Source organism: Zalophus californianus, chromosome 12, assembly GCF_009762305.2.
Source record: "Zalophus californianus isolate mZalCal1 chromosome 12, mZalCal1.pri.v2, whole genome shotgun sequence".
Classification (NCBI taxonomy): domain Eukaryota; kingdom Metazoa; phylum Chordata; class Mammalia; order Carnivora; family Otariidae; genus Zalophus; species Zalophus californianus.
In genome coordinates this window covers 72,318,720-72,332,843 of record NC_045606.1, presented here as the reverse complement: position 1 = coordinate 72,332,843, position 14,124 = coordinate 72,318,720, and positions in this window count along the sequence as shown.

Below are 14,124 nucleotides of genomic sequence, written 5' to 3'. Positions count from 1 at the left end.
TGTGTGGCTGCAGATCAGGTGGACTCCAAGTGCCAGGACTGCGGGCAACCATTTCCCCTTTTCTCTCTCAAAGTTACCCCCCACCCTGCAGTGTCAGATCTCAGCACTTTGTATGTTTAATTCATTTCAGAAACACAAGAAAGCAATTTGCAAATGCAAAGCCTCAGAAATCCCTGATTACAGAATCTCCACCTCCTTCCTTTTCTCCTTTCCGGTGGACATACCATGCCCACCTCCTATTCCTTCCCGATGCCCAAGGGTTGGAGAGTTCTCCCAAACCTTCTCTGGGTGCCTAAGCCATCACATTGCTTGCAACTTCACAGAGATTATTCTTTAGAAAAGCATATCATTTCATATAATAAGCATGTACAACAAGCTATCATATTTCTGTTATGAATTAAATCAAATAATGATATGCTACCACTTTATACTTATAACATGTCATATACAAGTGTGTATACATAGGTAGATATTATACATAATAGCAGCCCAAGTGCTATTTACCTGCTTTAAATTCTAGGTTTATTTTAATAGGAAATAAAAGCAGCATATTTTTTCAATTCTCTCTTAAAGGCAGTAAATAAGCTTATTTGCATATCTTTGGAGAAAGTTGCGGCAATAGGAATCAGGCTTACCTATTTGGCACAGTATGCAAAGTAGGATTGGCTGGATCAATTAGAGAATTATCTATTTATGAAATGTCTGCCTTCAATGAAAAGAGCTGGTACAATTATGAACTGTTGTCTTGACAACTGGGAAGGACTGATTGGATCATTTTATCAGTAGGGTTGCTGATGATTTCAAATACTGAAAAGCAAAAGCTAGCAGAAAAATAGTAATGAACTTAGGTTAGAGGAGAGAGAGGAGAAAAAAGGGGTGTGTGTGTTGTGTGTGTGTTTGTATCAGGAGCATCTGTGTATGTGGGTGTGATTTTGTGTACAAGACTGCATGGATGCAGGAGTTATAGCAAAAGGAGTTTTCACCAAAAAGGACCATGCAGATTTCTTGGCAAAAAGCCAAAGTTGCTATTGTAAATTTCCTCGTCAGTTTCAATGTCAACCTAAGCTCATATTTGAACCTGGAATCAGGGCAAAAGCATTATCGCTCTGTCACTTTGTTGCCAGAAGTGGAATTTTTTTTTGTTAATATTTTACTGTTACATCTGACAGGATTTCACATTTTCTGTAGCCCGCCTTTAGTACATTGAACTGCCAGACAGAGAAATTAATACCCTGAGTGACTGTATTTTAATTAAGCAATTTCATGCAAATTACAAATTTTAGATTGCCAAATAATATATTGCACAAAAATTGTAGGCTGGCTGATCTGATATGCATGGAGTATTACTCTTCCAGGCACTGTGCATACATGGGAAAATGAACAAAAATGCTAATTTCCAATCTACTATGCAAACGGTAAAAGATGCCTATTTAGATACATATGCTTTTCTTAGGAAGGGTAAACAGTTCTTTAATTTAATATAGCTGACACTTGAAGATGTGTTTTTCTCTTTTACAAAGATAATTTTTACATTGAACAAGTAAATGAGAATTCAAGTAGAAAGCATCTTGTTAATGGTGACTAATAAAAACTAATATTGCATGCAGTATAATGATATTAAACCTTGTAACTGGTACATAAAGCAAGATCATTCCTATTGTGACTCTGTCAATGAACATCAAGTATACTTGCATATTAAATATATACTTTTCAACAGAAGAAAATATTAACCCTTTCTGCAAAAGACTAAGCTTCCCGGTGGGATTTTTACCTTAAAATGAACATAAAGGAGTGACACTTTGAAGAGAAAAAAATATTTAAATCCAACACTTAAAAAAATTCTAGTTACTTATTGGTTTTTCTAACATACTTAGAAGGTAAGAAAAATCAGGAAACTCTTTGTTAAAGATGCAAGAACACATAGCATATGTATTTTTTTCAACATTCAAAGCTTAAAGACCTACTCCGTATAAATGAGCTTCGATAAGTTTGTTTGTTTGTTTCCTTAGTATTTTTATGCTGGTACATAAGGGAAAGGAAGAGATTATGCTTCTCGTTTGCACAGAGCTCCTTGTAGTGTTTTCCAGATGTGCCTCATCTCTTGTAAAGATATATTCTTATTCATAAAAACACAGTTTGATACTCCATGAATAAAAATCAATATAGCATTTAAATGCTGCTGGGGTACCGTAACTTTTCCAAAGCAAACATTCAAACTAGGATTGGAAAAAAATTCAATAGAGAATTCCAAGAGATCTGTAACAAACCTTGCAAGATGATTTCTCAGTTTTTGAGAATATATACACATGCGAGTTGGTGTTTGTCCAGGAAAGAAATTGATTTTAGTGTCTATGCAAAAGAACCTTCTAAATAAGTGCTGCTCCAAAGCGTTACCATCTCTTTCGGTCCCTTGTCCTCCCTTAGACATACCTCAAAGAAGTTAGGATACCATTTTAAAAATATTGTATTTTATTACTTTAATAACTCCATTTTTTCAAATGGAGCATCACCAGCTCCAGGTTTGCGCACGCAGGGTCTCAGAATCTTGTTTCGTAATCAAGGAGAGTCCACTTTGGGCATATCTGTCTTTTACTGTCTGTGGTGGTTTTGTAACTTGGACTTTTCTAAACACTATGTAAGTTTGATAAGAGTGACTGAATCCAAACCACGAAATAAGCACAATATGGATTTGATTTTATAGTCAACTTATATATACCACACATTAGTTGAGTCATGTTCCTGAAATAATTACTAGTGCTCTCCTCACTAAAGAACTGATGACAGTTTTCAGCTTTGTCTTGTATGTGTGTGTGTCTGTATGGTCTCCATTCTCCCATAAACCAGATTTGAGTTTTACTGAGCATTTTCTGTGTTCTGTTACCTTTGGCCGTAATGATCATCTGCTTCCTTCTAAAAGAGCACTAACACTGTTTTTAGAAAGATTTTAGTCAAGATTGAAATAGTTGTTCAAAATTCTCATTTAAAGTTAGGCATTTATTAATGGCCTCAGGGTTGGCCTTCAGGAAGGTTGGACCAAATCCAAAAATCCTCGAAGGCACAGAAGAATTCAGGAGCTGGAGAGACAAGATGAAAACACCAAGTGTTAAGCCTTAGGATTGGGATCATAAATTACAGACAAAACCAAGATTAGTGGATCGAGTGGGAAGTGAATTGCCCAGGTCATGTGCCCATCTCCAAACCAGTTACTGTGAGGAGACGGAAACAGGGCTCTGAGTGCCCACATGTGGGCCACGTATACACCTGGAAGCCAGGAGGTGTGGTCGGACCCATCTAAACCACTGGAACTGAAGCAAATGGGGTGGCTGCCCATGAAAAAGCTTTGGATTCTGTTCTCAGGAGAATGGATGGTTTGGTAAGCAAAATATGTGCCCACAACAGCCACTTTCTAACTTTCTGGACCTGAGCATCTCAGATCATTGTTCTGAGCCTCAGTTTTCTTATCCATAAAATAGGGCCAACAAGACCTTCCTAGAAGTGTTGTAGTGAGAATGGGAGATAATTTATGTCAACTGATTCTCAAGCATTGAGCATGAAAAATAAGAAGCTTAATACCTTAAGCTTAATACCTTACAGCTTAAGGGCAGTGCTTATACTAAAGAAAACGTGTATTTATAGTCACGGTTATTTTTCAAAGTTGCATTTAGAAAAAAAACGGATATGGGACATTAGTTCAAAATGTAAATAGTACTTGTCTTTAGGTAGTAAGCCAGTGGAAATAATTCTTTCTCCAGCTTTTCTGTATTTTCCAGGTTTTCTTTAATAGCTATGTGCTTATTTTATAATGTAAGATAATTGTTTAAAATAAATAGCCAAAAGGCATGATCTTATGGTTAATCCTAAACAGTACTTTTTTTTCTAGGTATCTTTAAGTTTGAGAATATTTCTCACAATTCACTAACTACAAAGGATGTGGGACCATCAATGTAATACCTCATTTAGTTATTTTCTTTTTATCAGGATAGGTGGGCCCATTCAGTTAGTTTGTAGGCTAAATATATGGTGACACAGTTGCCTTTAATGTGTGACTAGTGGGTTTGACTACAAAATTACATAATAAAAATCTTTTCCGTGTGCGCTTTCTTGCTGACTTTGTGTAGGATGATGAGTTTTTGTGTCCTTGCATGGTAGTCTGAAGAATTGTTTTTCCCCCAGCAAGTATAGTTTCTGTTTATGAGCAGTTTGAGCTCTTTTTTGTAAAATAATCTAAACCTGTTATGTCCATGTTGTCTAGTAAATCAGATATTCAGAACCCTTTAAAAAAAAACTATTTAAAATTACCATGGAATTGTCCTTTAACATGGGGCTGTCATGTGATTCTGCACTGGGTTGAGTTCAAGGAGGTTTATAATGAGAGATACTGTTTACCTGGCTATATCTGTGGTGTCGCTGTTGCACGTGTGTGTACTCACAGAGACACATCCATACATGCATATAACAAACAAACATGCACTCGTGCACACACGTGCGCACACACACACACCTATTCACATAGAGTCCTTTTAAGAAACCTATTTTAACCAATGGGGTCTTCATAATCATGCTTTACAAAATTGTAACTGTATTATGTGCCAATCTCCATATTGCTATAAGAATTCCCACCAAGACTAAATAGGTTTCAAAATTTGATAGTGTAAGGATAATAATAAGTCAAAGAAAAAAATAAACAATGGAGAAACACCACCAAGGTTCATATAGTTTAAAGGAGGATATAGGACTGAAAAGAAAAATACAAGAAATATAACTGCTATTATGGAAGTGTGTATCAAGTGCAATGAGAACACAGGGGAAGGACTTGCTAAGCCTGCCCTGGAGAGAGAAAAAGGGAAGCTACAGAGTTGTAGCATTTGAAGGGAGGCTTAGAAGGTGAGTTAGAACCTATTGTGAATCAAGGGAACAAGAAAAAGAGGCAGCATAACGGAGTCTACTGTAACAGAGTGTGGTTCACATGCTGCTGGTAGCAGAGGTGATATTTCAGGTTAGATACTGATGGACAGGTTTTTTAACTTTTTATTTTGAAATAGTTACAGATTCACAGGAAGTTGTGAAGTAATGTATAAGAAGGTTCTGTGCACCCTGCTCTCCCAGCCTCCCCCAATGTTAGTATCTTGTCTAACTACAGTATCATATCAACACCATGAAATTGGCATTGGCACAATTCACATTGCTTATTGAGATTTCACCAGTCATACATATGTTCATTTGTGTGTGTGTATAATTCTAATCAGTTTTATCACATGTAACTTCATGTAACTACCACCATAATGAAAATGCAAAACTGTTCAATCACCACAAGATTCCTATATGCTAATCATTTCTGTCTCCTATCACCCACCCCATACTCCTACTCTCTACCCCTACTCCCTTCAAACTCTAATCTCTCACAACTATTAATCTGCTTTCCATCTCTATAATCATATCTCAAGAATGTTATGTAAATCTAATCACAGAGAATGTCTCCTTTTGAGATTGGCTTTTACCAGGCAATATAATTCTCTAAAGATTCATCCAGGTTGTTGCATGTATCATTAGTTTGTTCCTTTTTATTGCCGAGTAGTATTCCATGAGATGGATGTACCGAGGTTTGTTTAACCTTTCACTCACTGAAGGGCATTTGGATTTTCCCCAGTTTTTGAACTGGTATGAAAATTTCTGTATATGTTTTTGCCTGAACATGAGTTTTAATTTTTCTGGGATAAATGCCCAAGGGTGCATTGGTTGTATGGTGAGGTATTTGTAGTTTTAACAAAAATTGCTAAACTGTTTTCCAGATGGCTTTATCATTTTATATCTCCACCAGCAACATATGAATAATTGACGTTTATTTTTAAATTTTTATAGTTAACTTCTCTTTAAGTTACTCTTTATATATTCAGTGACAAAGCTATCCACTTACAATATGTTATAGAACTTCCCTTACAGATAAATATATTATGGTTATACAAAATGAACTGGTTAAGAACAATAAAAACAATTTTTACCATTGGCCTCCCCTTTTTTTTCTAATTTTAATGTAATTTATTTATTTAATTTTATTTGCGTATAACACCCAGTGCTCCATGCAGTATGTGCCCTCTTTAATACCCATCACCAGGCTAAACCATCCCCCCACCCGGCCCCTTTTTTTTGAAATGGGAAAAATAATGCAGTGATACAGAAAGAAGAGAAGTTTGGGAAACTGGCATTGTGGTTTACGATCCTTACTTTGATTATTAAATATTAGGTAGCTTTGGTTTCAAGTCTTCTCTCACTAGCTCTGATTCAGTTCTTTGACATTATTTTATTTATATTAACAACTATATATATTTAGTAGTAATTAGTAACAACATGGTTGTTGAGAGGAAAAACTGAGACAATATATGTGAAATACTTAGCTGATGCCCAGAAGGTTGCACATCTGTTATCTGTTGCTGCAAAGAGAGCCATTGTCCAAACTAAATAGACAAGATGAGGTCGTACTGTTCAGAGATCATAGAATGATGGTTACGTGTTTATGGGATTAAAACAAAGTATATGCTAAACTATAAACTTGAAAGGGGGCACACTGCCTAGTATATAGAGATTAACAATGGAAGTAGATTTATCCATAGTATGGAAATACCCCCTCCTATTTATTCTTCATAAAGTAATAAGTACCACTGCATAGAATGAAGTTAAAGGAACTCTTCTCAAAATCACAAAAATGAAACTTTCGCCTTTAGGATGTGAAGTTTGCTATTCCATTCTTGTTTCATTTGTTTTCAGCTGAATTTTCCCCTTTCAGCTACAGAAATTCAAAAAGCAGACCTTTGGGGCAATTGAAAGAGGATTTGCTAGAGTAGGAACCCAGACTTCAAGAAGGTGTCTTCACTACCTCACTCATTATGTCACTCCAGCAAATTACTTGATCTCTCTAATGCTCTGTATTCTCCTAATAGACATTAATACCTTCTCAAAGGCCTCTTCCCAAGGATTAAGTAAGATAATATGTTTGAAACTCCTGACATATAATTAGAGCTCACTAAATAGTAGCTATTTTTATTTCAGAAGGTTTTTTTAATGTTTTGTTTTGTTTTGTGGTTAAATCAAACTCACTCTGAGTAGAGTTGAATTTGTTGAACTGCACGGAAGCCTCTTCTTGCAAACATTCCAAAATGAAGTTTCCTAAGAGAGTTTTTAGAGGATATGTGTGAGATGTGGAGTCAGTCCTGTGTGCCTGTCTTTGTAACTGTTCATGTGCTTTTCAAATACGCAATATTTACTCATTCACTCACTCATTCAATAAATAAGACAATAGCCTTGAAGTCCAGACTTGTGATGCCTCCAGCTTTGCTTTGCTTTTTCAAGATTGCTTTGGCTATTTGCAGTCTTTTGTGGTTCCATACAAATTTTAGAATTGTTTGTTCCAGCTCTGTGAGAAATGCTGGTGGTATTTTGGTAAGGATTGCATTAAATGTGTAGATTGCTTTGGGTAGTGTAGACATTGGAACAATATTTGTTCTTCCAATCCATGAGCATGGAATATTTTTCCATTTCTTTGTCATCTTCAGTTTCTTTCATAAGTGTTCTATATTTTTCAGAGTACAGATCTTTTACCTCTTTGGTTAGGTTGATTCCTAGGTATTTTATGGTTTTTGGTTCAATTGTAAATGGGATCAGTTCCTTGATTTCCCTTTCTGCTGTTTCACTATTGGTGTATAGAAATACAACAGATTTCTGTACATTGTTTTTTTTATCCTGCAACTTTGCTGAATTCATATATCAGTTCTAGCAATTTTTTTTTTTTTTTTTTTGTGGAGCCTTTTGGGTTTTCTATATAGAGTATAATGTCATCTGCAAATAGTGAAAGTTCGACTTCCTCCTTACCGATTTGGATGCCTTTATTTCTTTTTGTTGTCTGCTGAGGCAAAGACTTCCAGTACTATGTTAAATAACGATGGTGAGAGTAGACATCCCTATCTGGTTCCTGACCTTAAAGGAAAAGCTCTGTTTTTCCCCATTGAGATGATCTTAGCTGTGGGTATTTCCTATATAGCCTTTATGATGTTGAGGTCTGTTCCCTCTAACCTTACTTTGTTGAGGGTTTTTATCAAGAAATGATGCTGTGTTTTGTCAGATGTTTTTTCTGCATCTATTAAGAGGATCCTATGGTTCTTATCCTTTCTTTTATTAATGTAGGTGTATCATGGTGATTGATTTGTGAATATTGAACCACTCTTGCAGCCCAAGAATAAATCCCACTTGATTGTGGTAAATAATTCTTTTAATGTACTGTTGTATTCAATTTGCTAGTGTCTTATTGAGAATTTTTGCATCCATGTTCATCAAGGATATTGGCCTGTAATTCTCCTTTTTAGTGGAGTCTTTGTTTTTGGAATTAAGGTAATGCTGTTTGGAATGAATTTGGAAGTTTTCCTTCCATTTCTGTTTTTTGAAACAGTTTGAGAAGAATAGGTATTAACTCTTTAAATGTTTGGTAGAATTCCCTTGGAAAGCCATCTGGCCCGGGGCTTTTGTTTGTTGGGAGAGTTTTGATTACTGATTCAATTTCTTTGCTGGTAATGGGTCTGTTCAAATTTTGTTTCTTCCTGTTTCAGTTTTGGTAGCTTGTCTGTTTCTAGGAATTTGTCCATTTCTTCCAGATTGCCCAGTTTATTGGCATGTAACTTTTCATAATATTCTCATAATTGTTTGTATTTCGTTGGTGTTGGTTGTGATCTGTCCTCTTTCATTCATGATTTTATTTATTTGAATCCTTTCTCTTTTCCTTTTGATAAGTCTGGCTAAGGGTTTATCAATTTTATTAATTCTTTTAAAGAATCAGCTCCTAGTTTCCTTGATCTGTTCTACTCATTTTTTTTTTTGTTTGTTTGTTTCTTTATCCTTTATTTCTGTTCTAATCTTTATCATTTTCCTTCTTCTGCTGGCTTTAGGCTTTATTTGCTATTACTTTTCTGGTTCCTTGAGGTGTAAGGTCAGGTTGTATATTTGGGTCTTTTCTTGCTTCTTGAGATAGGCCTGTATTGCTATATACTTCCCTCTTAATGACTGCCTTTGCTGTATCCCGAAGGTTTTGGACTGTCATGTTTTCATTTTCATTTCATTTCATTTGCTTCCGTGTTCCTTAACCTCCATGTATTTGTGATCTTTCCACATTTTTTTCTTGTGGTTGACAAGTTTCATAGCATTGTGGTCTGAAAATATGCATGGACTTCAAGTTATATTACAAAGGTGTAGTCATCAAGACAGTATGGTACTGGCACAAAAACGGAAACATAGATCAATGGAACAGAATAGAAAACTCAGAAATGGACCCAGAACTATATGGTCAACTAATCTTCGACAACGCAGGAAAGAATATCCAATGGAAAAAAGACAGTTTCTTCAACAAATGGTATTGGGAAAACTTGACATCCACATGCCGAAGAATGAAACTGGACCATTCCCTTATACCATACACAAAAATAAATTCAAAATGGGTGAAACACCTAAATGTGAGATAGGAAACCATCAAAGTCCTAGAGGAGAACACAGGCAGCCACCCTTGTGACCTCGGCCACAGCAACTTCTTAGTAGACTTACCTACAGAGGCAAGGGAAACAAAAATGAAAAATGAACTATTGGGACTTCATCAAGGTAAAAGTCTTCTGCACAGCAAAGGAAACAATCAACGTAACTAAAAGGTGACCTAAGGAATGGGAGAAGATATTTGCAAATGACATATCAGATAAAGGGTTAATATCCAAAATCTGTAAAGAGCTTATCAAACTCAACACCCAAAAAAACAAATAATTCAGTTAAGAAATGGGCAGAAGACATGAATGGGCATTTTTCCAAAGAAGATATCCAGATGGCTAACAGACACATGAAAAGATGCTCAAAATCACTCATCATCAGAGAAACACAAATCAAAACCATGATGAGATATCACCTCACACCTGTAAGAATGGCTAAAATTAACAACACAGGAAACAACAGATGTTGGCGAGGATGCAGAGAAAGGGGAACTCTCTTACACTGTTGGTGGGAATGCAAACTGGCACAGCCTGTGAAAAAGAGGATGGAGGTTTCTCAAAAAGTTAAAAATGGAACTACCCTACAATCTAGCAATTGTACTACTAGGTATTTACCCAAAGATACAAAAATACTGATTTGAAGGAGTACGTGCATCCCAATGTTTATAGCAGCATTATCAACAATAGCCAAATTATGGAAAGAGCCCAAATGTCCATTGACTGATGAGTGGATAAAGAAGATGTGGTGTATATATACAGTGGAATATTACTCAGCCATCAAAAAGAATGAAATCTTGCCATTTGCGATGACATGGCTAGAGCTAGAGTGTATTATGCTAAGCAAACTAAGTCAGTCAGAGAAAGCTAAATACCATATGTCTTCACTCATGTGGAATTTAAGAAATAAATCAGATGGGACAGCTGGGTGGCTTAGTCAGTTAAGCTTCTGCCTTCGGCTCAGGTCATGATCCCAGGGTCCTGGGATCAAGTCCTGCATCAGGCTCCTTACTCAGAGGCGAGTCTGCTTCTCCCTCTGCCTGCTTGTTCCTCTGCCTGCGGCTCCCCCCTGTTTGTGCTCTCTCTCTCTGACAAATAAATAAAATATTAAAAAAATTAAAAAAAAGAAACCAGTTGAAAAATAGGGGAAAGAATAAAAAAGAGAGAAGAAAGCAAACCATAAGAGACTATTAACTCTAGAGAATAAACCGAGGGTTGCTGGGGAGGAGGTCGTTGGGGGATGGGCTAAGTGGGTGATAGGTATTAAGGAGGGCACTTGTTATGATGAGCACTAGGTGTTATATGTAAATGATGAATCACTAAATTCTACCCCTGAAACCAATATTGCACTATATGTTAACTAAATAGAATTTAAATAAAAACTTTAAATTTTTTTTCCAAAAATAAAACAGCCGTAAAACCTAAGGTGAACATGTCATAGTTTACCAAAAACATCCCACTCAGCTATGTGGATCATTCCTATTGCGCAGCTGACTCATTTGAGCTACTTTCTTAAAGTGAAGGGAGCAATCAGTAGCTGTGCTTGGACACAGAGTAAAAGGGAAGGGTGAACAGTGACAGATCTCATGCTTACTCATAGGGACACTGGGGAAAATTTTGCTTTACTTTTCATACTAATAGCCTTCATAGACATATGGAAGATTGATGATAGCGGTGCTTTTATTTACCCATCATATCAATCATAAAGAATATCAGCTAGCCTTTTCAGTTTTGAGATACTTTATAGTTTTGGTAGGAAAGAATGTTAAAGCATGGTCAGCAGGATATGACATCTGTCTTAACCCCTTTTAAATGTTAGATTTCCCTATCCCTATAATTGGTGGGAAATTTACTGACCACATAATGGAATTAGGAAAGAAAAAAATGGTCAACAAAATAAACGGAAGTCATCAGAAATATTTAAGGCTGCATATTGTAAGTTGTTAGGGTACTTGTTACAGAATATTTGGCTTTGCAGCGTTTGAAAATTTATTTTAGACAGTAATTATGGTTAGGATACTATGAACTATAGATTTAATAGAGAATAGCCTTGTAATTGTAATATCACCATGTATTTCTTACTACATAATTAAATGGACAATAGCATTCAGGAAAGATTTGAATTTTACAGTAAACCTTACAAAATGCACCTAGGCATTGTTAAGGCATTGTGTTTTTATTTTACTTTAAAGTTTTAACTGCATGATGCACTAGAGTGAATGCTTTTTATGATTTTTAAAAAATGATTTTTTGCAACATTAACTTTTATAATGTGAAACATAATTAGGACAGTGAAAGTAAGAAGTGTTAACCTATCCCACCAGATTACAGTAATCACTGTTGTTGTTTTTCCCCTACCATTTTTTTTTTGTCTTGCTTTTCATTGGCCACATATTAATTTTAGGAGGGTCTTTTAAATAGATTATCTTGTTTATTTAGAGTTAACATCCCAAAAGATATCCCCACCTCTTCCCAGTAAACCTTAACTGCCTTGTTTCCAAAGATTATAAGTTAATTGGACTCAAAGTAGGATCATTATTTCTACTAGAAGAGTGTCCATTCTTAAGGATTTTGACCAGATTTTGGAAAGTATACCTTACAGAGGTAGGCTGCTGCATTTGGAGACAAAAAAAAAAAAAAAAAAAAAAAAAAAAATCCTGTGTTTTAGCCTCAACTCTGCCACTTGAAAGATGTACAGTCATGGACAAATTACTTACTTGCTTTGACGCTCAGTCCGTTCCTCTGTAAAATGAGCATGGTAACATTTACCATGGTTGCTCTGAGGGTTAAGTGGGATAATGGAGGCAAAAACGATTTTAAAATTGAAACACTGTGCAAAAAATAAAGTATTTCTTTTAACCTCAAAGTTAATCTTGGAAGAATTGATGTCTATTCACTTATGTGACATACTCAAAATATAAAGTTAAAATATAAATATATATAACATATTTTTCACAAACACATTATTTTCAGAAATCACTACTACAGTTGGTGAAAAAAAGTTACAATCTGTTCTTCATTGTTTTAAATGAAATCATGATTATTATATATATAATTATTATTATAAACATATAAAACATACAACATGTTATAAAACATGAAATACTGGGCTCTGTAGGCCTGATATAGGGTAACATTTCTTGTGCACTTATTCTCTGAAAAATATTTTTTATTCAAGTTTTTTTTCAAATAATTCATTATTTCAAAATTATACTGTCTACTTTTATGAGTATTTTTTTTTAACTTTTTAGATGACTATAACATTACCTAGCTAATGCCATTCAAAGCAAGGGAAACAAAAATATATTGTCGGATACTCCAGGAATGAACAAATGTTATATCCAAGCTTAATTAGGATTGGATACACAAAGATAGGTGAAACAAGAACCAGCACATCTAAAAATGAGGGTACTGAGGATATAAAGACTTTGGTGGACATTAATAAGAATCAAATGTATCGTTTGTCTAAATAATTTTTTAAATTTGGAGACAACATCAAATTCCTGGTAAAATGACACTTGAAACGGAAGTTATGTAATAAAAATCAGTAAAAATAATAATCGTGATCTATAACCTCTGATCATATTTGTAAAGATTTGCTGATCTGAGGGTAGGAGAAGTAAAAACTTATTAAATTTAATGTCTTACCGAAGGAGAAGTCCAAAGTGATTTGCATCAAAAACGATATTTATTTGCCAAATTAGAGTAAAAACTAAAAGCACAGAAAACACTTCTTGAGGCAAAAGAGAACTGAATTATGCTCAACCATATTCAGTTTATGCTCTGAAATGAGAGTATTAAACATTCTGAGTTAAAGAACATGAAAATCCTAATTAATTATATTTTTAAAGATACTTTAAAATACAAATTAAAAAAATAAAGAGTAACTGAAAGAATGGTTAAAGTAGATCAGATTCAGAGAAAGAAAATAAAGGGTAATATACAATACAAATGTCAGACACAGTAGCATTCCAAGGTGAAAACCATAAAAGGAAACAAAATGGTTGTTTTATATTTGATAAAAGATGCCATTCACTTTTAGGCAGCCCTTACAATAGTGAAGAATGTTTATGTAACAAAAAGAATGCTAACTAATTATATAAATTAAAAGCAATTAGAAATGGAAGAAGAAATAGAACATAAACATTACTAGCTGTTATTTATCACTATCATTCTAGGATAAAACAAGTAACAAAAAGCAAGTGAATGTGTCAAAGACATCAAGCTAATTACCAGCATGCTGTTTACTCGTATGCAAGGCAGATGAATCCATAGATTGATTTTATTAAAACAAAGGGGAAAACAAGCTTGATGTAAGTGGAAAAAGAGAGAAGGAGGAAAAACAAAATATGGCTAATGTGAGAAGAGTTTTCTGTTTCCACATATTGGGGTAAGTGATTAGTGGTCAGTTAAAAGGAGGTGAGTCCAGCCCATCTGTCCATCCACAGACCAACTAAGCAGTATCAAAGAAAACAGCTTCAGTTGTTTATGGATTCCCTAGAAGACCTTACAAGTTCCTTATAGTATCCCTGTGACACATTGCCTCTATGAAGTATTAGAATCCTTTTTAAAATATCTTTACTTTTTTTACATCAGATTTGCACCATTTCCCTCT